The sequence below is a fragment of the Bufo gargarizans genome, chromosome 8, assembly GCF_014858855.1.
Source record: "Bufo gargarizans isolate SCDJY-AF-19 chromosome 8, ASM1485885v1, whole genome shotgun sequence".
NCBI classification, from domain to species: Eukaryota; Metazoa; Chordata; class Amphibia; order Anura; family Bufonidae; genus Bufo; species Bufo gargarizans.
In genome coordinates, this window is record NC_058087.1 from 135,218,530 (window position 1) to 135,227,621 (window position 9,092).

The 9,092-nt window shown below is 40.9% G+C and overlaps 1 long non-coding RNA gene across 1 annotated transcript; it reads right to left on the reverse strand.

Moving 5' to 3' along the window:
* Positions 1 to 7,368: 7,368 nt before the first annotated feature.
* Positions 7,369 to 8,793, reverse strand: LOC122944571. The gene is made up of 2 exons (XR_006391031.1): positions 8,592 to 8,793; positions 7,369 to 7,766 (listed from the first exon to the last, which is right to left on the reverse strand). It is a non-coding gene; the product is annotated as an uncharacterized LOC122944571 (long non-coding RNA).
* Positions 8,794 to 9,092: the final 299 nt, after the last annotated feature.

Here is a 9,092-nt window from a genome sequence, read left to right on the forward strand (position 1 = left end):
AGCACTATGGGGGCACTATGTAGTGGTATTTTATACTGGCACATTATGGGGACATTAGCTCTACTGGGGGCATTAAAAGGGACCATTTTTTGCACTGGTACATTATAAGGAGAATTATTACTACTGGGGGGCGTTATGATGGGCTTTTTTTTACTACTGGGGGTCTATGGGGAACATGATTACTAGTATGGGCACTATGGGAGCATTATTACTTCTGGGGCAGTGGGGACACTGTAGGAGCACTATTACTACCATGTGTGCTCTAGCAGAGAATTATTCCTATTGGTGGGACTTTTGGGAGCACTATTACTGTGGGGGCACATTGGCACGGTAACAGCTTACCACATTTATTTATCTACAATGTAGATGTTCTCTTTCCTCATCTTCTTCTTTTAGACCAGACCACCATTTTTCAGCTATTTCTCGTCTCTGCAGTTTGACAAACAAAATCTTAGTTTACTACTTTTCCATCATCCTCCCATCTTCTGGACAAATCATCCTACTACCCCCAATACTGTGCTGCCCTCCTCCCAAATACTATACTGCAGAAACAGATAAACCCCCTGATAATAGTAGTGCCATGCAGATAGTGCCCTTCAATAATTATTGGCAAATAGTGCCCCTGACACTAATAGTGTAAACATAACGTCCCCAAAAAATAATTGTGGTAAGCTAATACCGTGCCAAGGTGCCCCCACAGTAATAGTGCTCCCAAAAGTCCTACCAATAGGAATAATTCAGTGTTTTTTTAAGTTTTAGAATAATGATACAGCCATTTTATTTGATACTTTTGTGCTGATTCTTTTCCCCCCTCTATATTAAGGGACACTATAGTCACCAGAACCACAACAGCTAAACGTAGTAGTTCTGGTGTCTATAGCATGTCTCTGCAAGCAATGTCCTTTGTTCAGAAGTAATGATTACCTAGGTCAAGTGGTGTCCAGGGAGGGAGTCCAGCTTATGGATTTAAAAGTCAAAGCAGTACAATAGTGGCTTGCACCAACCAATACCTTCATGGGACTAGTCAGTGGTTCTTAAAAAAAATAAAAAATACAAAATAAAAATAAAACCTTGTCATGGTGGCTGCACCCTGGAATGTTCTGTGGAATGGGGCCATACCCTGGGCTACAAGTAAAAGGGCTATTATGTGGCAGGATGAAGCTGGTTGTTGACCTATGCCTTGTTCTGGCTTAGGCCTCATGCACACGACCATTGTTGTGGTCTGCATCCGAGCCGCATTTTTTGCGGCTCGGGTGGGGACCCATTCACTTCAATGGGGCTGCAAAAGATGCGGACAGCACTGTGTGCTGTCCGCATCCGTTGCCCCGCACAAAAAAATATAGCATGTCCTTTTCTTGTCCGTTTTGCAGACAAGAATAAGCCTTTCTACAATGGGCCGCCTGTTCCATTCCGCAAATTGCAGAAGGCACACGGGCAGCTTCCGTTTTCTGCGGACTGCAAAAAACGGAACGGTCGTGTGCATGAGGCCTTATGCTGAGTACACCAAGCCTTTTGCCCTGTATACTGACAGAAGCTTGAAGGGAATGGAGGCATTCCTGATTCAAGTTCAGGATGGCAGGAAGTAATGGTCTATGCTGGTAGGACACTGGAAGAGGGACAAGAAACCGAGAACTACAGTTTTGGCCCTTAGAGCAGTGGTGGATGGTCAGGCTCAGCAAGTACAAGGTAATGTACCAACCATGCATAGTAAGGACAATGCTGAGGCCCTATCCCACAACCCAGTGTAAACAGCCAGTGGAACCCTGATGAGCAGATCAGAGATGGAGACAGAGCCAATAACTTTGTGTTGATTGACATGTTGGTGGAGGCCTACAATAACCTTTTCTTAAGTGCAGAGTCCAAAAAGTGGAGGAGCATGCAGTGATGGGCCAAGCCAGTACAGACTGTAAGAGTATTTAGTGAAGGACACTGACCCAGCCACGGAGAGAAAATGCCCTCCTTGCTGCTGTCCTAGACCAGTAACCTTCTGAGGAAGGACTCTGTTGTCCAATTGTGTTTCCAGAGAGCGAGGTAAGCACCTGTTGCACCAGAGCCCTGTCCTGAAAGGCTTACACTGAGGCCGTCAGGATCTGTGGGAACATTTAGTATGCTATGCTTGTTGGTCTGAACTGTTTTGATTCCTGTTTGTTATAACAAAAAATAAAAAGATAAAAATTTAAATTACCCTGCTTTCCCCATTTTAAAACACACACATCCACACACACACACATATATATATTATATATATATATATATATACACACACACACACACACACAAAGATAATTACTAGCCGTGTCCCATTATGCCTGAACTTTTAAAATAATAAAATATTTATCCCATATTGTAGACGGCGTAAAGGAAAGAATTTCAAAATGGCCCCTTCACAGTTTTTTGGTCTTTCACCTTGCAAAAAAAATAGATCAGCCATACACACCCCAAAATGAAATAAAAACCTACAGATCACCCCTGAAAAATGAGCCCTCACACAGCTCTGTAGATCGTTAATATATAAGTTATGGGGGTCAGAATATGGCGATATAAAGAACAAATACATATTTTTCTGATTTTATTTAAAAAAAAGTATTAAAGCACAAGAAAAACTATAAAAATGTGTTATCACTGTAATCTTACTAACCTGCGGAACCAAGGTAACAGGACATTTTTATTGCTTAGGGAACACTGTGAAAATGAAACCCATAAAACAATGTCCGAATTGCGTCACCCCCCACGATTATCCCATGAAAAGAATTATGCAATGAATAGAGCATTTCAAATAAATTATTATTGCAATACACATGCAATAAAATAGTTATTTTTTTCATGTACATTCCACTTTTCTTTCTGGTAGCGCCCCCTGCCGTTTATCCGTTTGGTCCATCTTCTCCTGCACTCAGTGGTGGACTTATGTTCTTAGTAGCTTCTCTGCCCCATTTATTGGCGTCGTGATCTCATTGTGAAGCAGCCCAGACACCTTTACTTTCATCCCTACTTCTAAATTCATATTAGTTTATAGCTACATCTCTGTAGCCAGTGGAGAAAAATTATGTGGGGGTATTGAATACCATCTGTATGTCTGGAGTTATATGTGAGGGGCTATATTCAATGCAGGGGAGGAAAGGATTAGCAAGAGCTAAATGCAATGCATCCTGAAATATGCAGGTGCTTGATTGTCTTATGAGCTGCTGCTCACCCACAGAGAGGGGAGAAAGACCTCCAGATGTGTGAGGAAAAACAAGAGTTTAAAATTTGTGGGATGACCCATTTAAAACCACAAAGACTCCCTGTTTTTCAACCCTTGTCGTGGTCTTATTTGTTCGGATTCGTCACACTTATTGGCATATTTATGATAGTCATGTTTCCTTTATAATTGGGCTCAGGCCATATTGCCCTTTTCCTCACATGCGTGACTTTGTAACTCCTTTTCATTTTTGCTTCAATAAATATGATTGAACCATAAAACCACAAAGACTGTATTATATTCAGGATTATATACTGTAATGTGCAGTAACTTGGTCCGTTAGAGCACATCTTAGGGACTACATGTATTCTTGTGTTGTCCATGGGCTGTCTGACATTGCAGACCAGCCCCATTACCTTGAATGAGACTATGCTGTAATATCAGACATTGCCATTAGACAAGCATAGTGCTGTTTCTGGAAGAAAAAGCAGACTCGTTTTTTTTTCTGGTCCTTGACGACTACAGATCTAATGAGAGTCTCCTATAAAGTTGTCAGTTTGAAGCATATGACTGCAGGTTATATGCTCAGTCTCTCCCATCTTACTTAAAGGGGTTCTCTCACTTCAGCAAATGGCATTTATCATGTACAGAAAGTGAATACAAGGCACTTACTAATGTATTGTGATTATCCATATTGCTTCCTTTACTGGCTGGATTCATTTTTCCATCACATGGGTTATGACCACCCTGCAGTCTAGCAGCGGTGGTCGTGCTTGCACACTATAGGAAAAAGTGCATAGGCTGGTACTTTTTCCTACAGTGTGCAAGCACAACCACTGATGCTGGATTGCAGGGTGGTCATAAACCGTGTGATGGAAAAATGAATCCAGCCAGCAAAGGAAGCAATATGGACAATCACAATACATTAGTAGGTGCCTTGTATTCACTTTGTCTACATGATAAATGCCATTTGCTGAAGTGAGGCAGCCCCTTCAGTACATATAACATACCTGTAATAGACTTACTGTTGCGTTGTTGTGTGGATCGGCCTCTTGGGAATCAGGTCATGTGACACTCCTCTTTACCGAGTTTCCAGTCTGGGCTGTGGACGGAGCCGGAACTGTTCCTCACCCTTCCGCATGGGCAGGTGGGGTACATGAGACCAGATGTGATGACACCAGAAGATACTGACATCCATGAAGTCACTTTTATACGAGAATATTTATTTTTCTTACAGATCTTACAACCAGGATTTTTTTCCCCCGATTTCATTCAAAGAAATATATATTCCTTGTATGAAGTCAGTTTTATGCATATACATATATATATTTTTATATAAAGGTATTTACTGTCATCAGTAACATAACAATCAAAATAACTTAACCAACTCATTGCCAACTGAGGAAGCATCAAAACACAGAGTATACAAGTAGTCTTCGGCCTGCGGCCCTCCCACTGTTGTGACACTACAACTCCCAGCATGCCCTGACAGCCTTACACAACAGCTTGGAGAGGCGCAGCTTGCAGACCAAGGTTGAAAGCAACAGTCTTGTATGCGGATATTGTCATAACAGAGAAGATGAATACATACAGAAGAGAAAGTGCACTCGGCAGATACACATAGCTTGCAGTGTATGTATATGTATACATTATATATACACACACACACGTATTTGGTTTTTGGTGCGTGAACAAATGACAGATTGACTGAAATCTTCACGCTCAATACAAACAGTACCTGAATGACTCAGGACAACTGGAAGACACATGACACTATGGTCACCGGGTGAGTCCAGGTAAGTGCACTGTGCATAAGTTCACCCCCTTAAACACCACTTTACAGCTTGATATCATGGATATGTAAAGTTGAGTAGGTTTGCCTATAACATGCTTCTATCATATGGTTCCTGAGTTACATCATGTTGAAAGTTCAGTCACATTCAGAGCTGCATTCATAATTCTGCTGGCTGTTACTTAAAATCAAACACACCCCATAGGTAAATGCATTCTGGGAGATTTGATTTTCTGCTTTCGCAGTTAAAGATTGGGTTCATTAGTTCACTCTGGTCCTTAAAGTTTTCAATGTGCCAGTACATCAAGGACCTTGAAGACATGGCTAAAACACCTCCCTCTCTGACATCACTTCCTGCTCTGCAGCTATTGGCTGAAGTTGCACCACACAGACTTCCTGTTCTACCTGCCCCTAAATGCACATAATACTGGTAGAACTAAGAGCTCTCTGCAACTTTCAGGTACTTTATCCAACTAGCGGGTCCAAATGCAGGAAGAACCAGCTGAAATGGAGCAGACAGCCTCAATATTACCATCATTATGTGCATGTAGGGGTGGGCAGGACAGGAAGTACGTATAGTGTAAAATTACCAACGCGTTTCGGCATCTTCTCTTATACAGCCCAGTACCATGCACAAGAACGTATTTCCTTTGGTGTCAGGGTCTATATAGGATCAGAACACAGAGGAAACTTGCGTCTGAATCAAAATGAAATAATTAAAGTGACAAGTGAAAAGAAACGGATGGAGTGGCACTGCACGGAACTCTCCACCTGGTATGTAACATGACCCCAATAGCTCCACATTTTCACAAATGGCAATATGGAATAAAGGGGTTTTCCGGGACCCAGCGAGTCACACAAACTCACCTTATTTACCCATAACACGGCTGTAGGAGAAAGCCTGTGATTTATTTACTGTTCCGAATTCGATTGGACTCTTGAGAACTCGGTCGTGTGATGCTCCTCTTCTGAAATTCCAGCTTCCAGTGACATGGTGTCCTTTACCAGGTTTCCGGACTGGGCTACGGACCAGATATAAATTCTGCTGTGGACGGGGCCAGAACTATTCCTTTTCCTGGTGCATGCGCAGATAAGGTGGATTCAATTGTTTGTGCATGCTCCAAGGAAAGGAATAGTTCTGCGCCATTCCACAACAGAAGTGACGTCCCATCCATAGCCCAGGCCAGAAACCTGGTAAAGGATGTGACGTAAGTGGAAGCAGGATTTTCAGAAGAAGAGTATTAAGTGCCTGGGTTACAAACTTTCTCTTACAGGTGAGTTGTCTAATAAAAGGTGGGTTTGCAGTACCCGCTGGAACTGGGAAAACCCCATTTACCCTATAGTGGCCTTCCATAAGCCTTTTTACTGGGGGTCAATAATGGGTCTTAGGCTAGGGTTCCGATCTGGGCCGTTTAACGCCTTAGATGCCGTGGTCAATAGCGACTGCGCATTCTAAGTTATAGGGAGGGTTTACCTCTGTCCCCCATCGGCAACAAGTGTTTGAGGTTGTGGGGTGACATCATTGAATGGCTGCCTTGGGCTTAAGGAAGGCAGTGTATGCCCGTCAGGCCGAGTCTCTCTGGTGTGCCCTGCTGGTGCTTGACAGTTTTTACACTGACAGTATAATACACTGTACTGCATAAGCAAAACAGTATAGAAGTGATCAAAAGATTGCCTACTAAAGTCCCCTTGTGGGGCTAGTAAATGGTTAAAAAAAGCTAAACTTTTGTTAAAAAAATTCAAAGTAAAAAAAAAAAAAAAATACCTTTTTTTTCCACTGGAAAAAATAAATAAATAAAAATCTCCTCTGCATATTTGGTATTGCCGCCTCTCATACAGTGAACACGGTAAAAAAAAAACACAAAAAAAAAAAAACAGCACCTGGATCTGAATACTTTTGTAATTGCATGTAATTAAAAATTTAACACAGCCACTGAGTTATTCAATAATGTGCATCTATATAGCGCCACCTGCTGTTTATTTTTTTCCTTTATGCTTTGTCCGCTCAGCTTCATTTGCCTCCTGAGCTGTGACAGGGAGAGAGCTGAAGCAGAAAGGACGCTCCCTTTGAGCTGCCAGCTTGATATAAATCTAGCAGAGCAATGAATGGGGAGATCTCTGGATCCATGTGAGGTACAGGGCTGGGTCTAGCTTTGTTAGAAAGAGATCGTCATGTATTGTGTGATGTGTGATTTTTAACATTAGTCATGGGAGAACCCCTTTACGTGTTTGATACAAAGTTACTGCAAGATGTGAAGTCAGGGCTAAGAAAAAGCCACTGCAAATGCTGAATGCTTCTTTGAATGTGAATACAACGTGATAAAAGTAAAGCAAGATACTTGCAACAGAAACTATAGAATGTTTTCCAAAGGCAAATCTACACTTCAAGATCAGGTCCCTGTATGAGCTCTTTATTACTTAAGGTGTGAGGTCATGACAAGTGTGGACGATGAAGAACATATTTGGAGAAAAATGCGTGTACATAAACCTGTTTTACCACAATAACTTATTCCTGCTCAAAGACATTGGCAATCATTACAAGAGTCACTAATCACATGTGGCGCTTCTGAATAGCCGATCGTTATTTGCAGAATTCGACTTCTTTCTGGAGGTCTGAGCCAAAATCATTTCAAAAATTGAAACAAAATGGGGGGGAAAAATTGTTTTACATAACAGAAGATATAGAAAAAAAACACCATTAAATTAATGGATTCCGCTCATCGAAAAATTGGTGCCGATCGGTCGTTTGTTACGGTTGGGCGCAGCTTGACTGTAGCAAATGGGTTTTCTCCACTATAATAGAAGAAAAGAAAAAAAACATGAAAAAACAAAACAAAAAAACAAGCTAAATAATATGAAGATGAAGGCTAGATTTACTTAAGAGTACAAAATGGGCCAGGGGTTGGTGGAGTGGGCCTTTCCTGACATTTCAAGGCTGGACCAGAAAATGGATAGCAGCAGGGACTGGAGTAGTGGCAGACTGAAGAGGGTATGACTTTATTTTTATAATATTTTTTTTTTAACTCACTGTGAGCTGTTTAAAAAAAAAAAATGAATACAGCTGGACAACTCCTTTAAAAATAAAGCAGCCAATCCCTTTTAATTGTGTGCGTATGTATATATATATATATATATATATATATATATATATATATATACACACACACACACACACACACACACACACACATATATAAAACAAATAAATACACCGCAGCACGTCCAATAGTGAAAAGAAAGTGGGATCCTTTATTCACACATACATATTATACAAACATACTATTCACAGTGCTGTCAGAGGAGGAGATCCAGACATCCAGGGATAGGAGGCTGCAGAGGGGCGCTAGATGTTGCAAGAGGTGCACCCTAACGTTCTGCTTTATTTTGTAAGAGCGTATTGTAAGTGCGGCCTCTAGCTTCTCATATTTTATAGATCTATCTGTCTACAAACAAAACTGTCATACTGCCTTAGAAACAACCATCAACTACCTCACAGGTTTTTTTTTTTTTTTTTTGCCTTCCCTGGATCAACTTGCAGGTAAACAGGCCAAACTGGATGGACAAATTTCTTTTTTCGGCCTTATGTACTATGTTACTACTATGTAACTAATGGCGTACCTTAAGAATGGATGTTTCATAAGACCATTTGGTGTTTGTTTCTGTTTAGATGAAGAAAAAAAAAAAAAGAAAAAAAAAGCACAAAGTTAGAAAATCAATTATACAATGTACATAAAATATAACTAAACACGTTCTGCACATAGAAAACATAAAATAATCCATGGACATCTGGTACAATCCCATTTACTGTAGAACACTAGGTACTGCAGTACACAGAAGCGGCCACTAGATGTCAGCAGTGCACCGCTCCTCTTGTGGCAGCCTTCCTAACATAACAGCATACAGAAAGATTTCTTGCATTACATTTAACTTTAAAACCAATTAAAGTATGGACTGTGAGTGACCCTCTGATAAACGCCAAGTCAATATAAGTGATTGGGGCTTGCTTTGATTACCGATAACTACAGTTTTCATAAAATTGGTTGAATTTCGATTTTTTTCTTCATGGAGAGACCCACAGTTATATTAGGTAATAAACAATCTTCAGCCTCTCTTATCTAA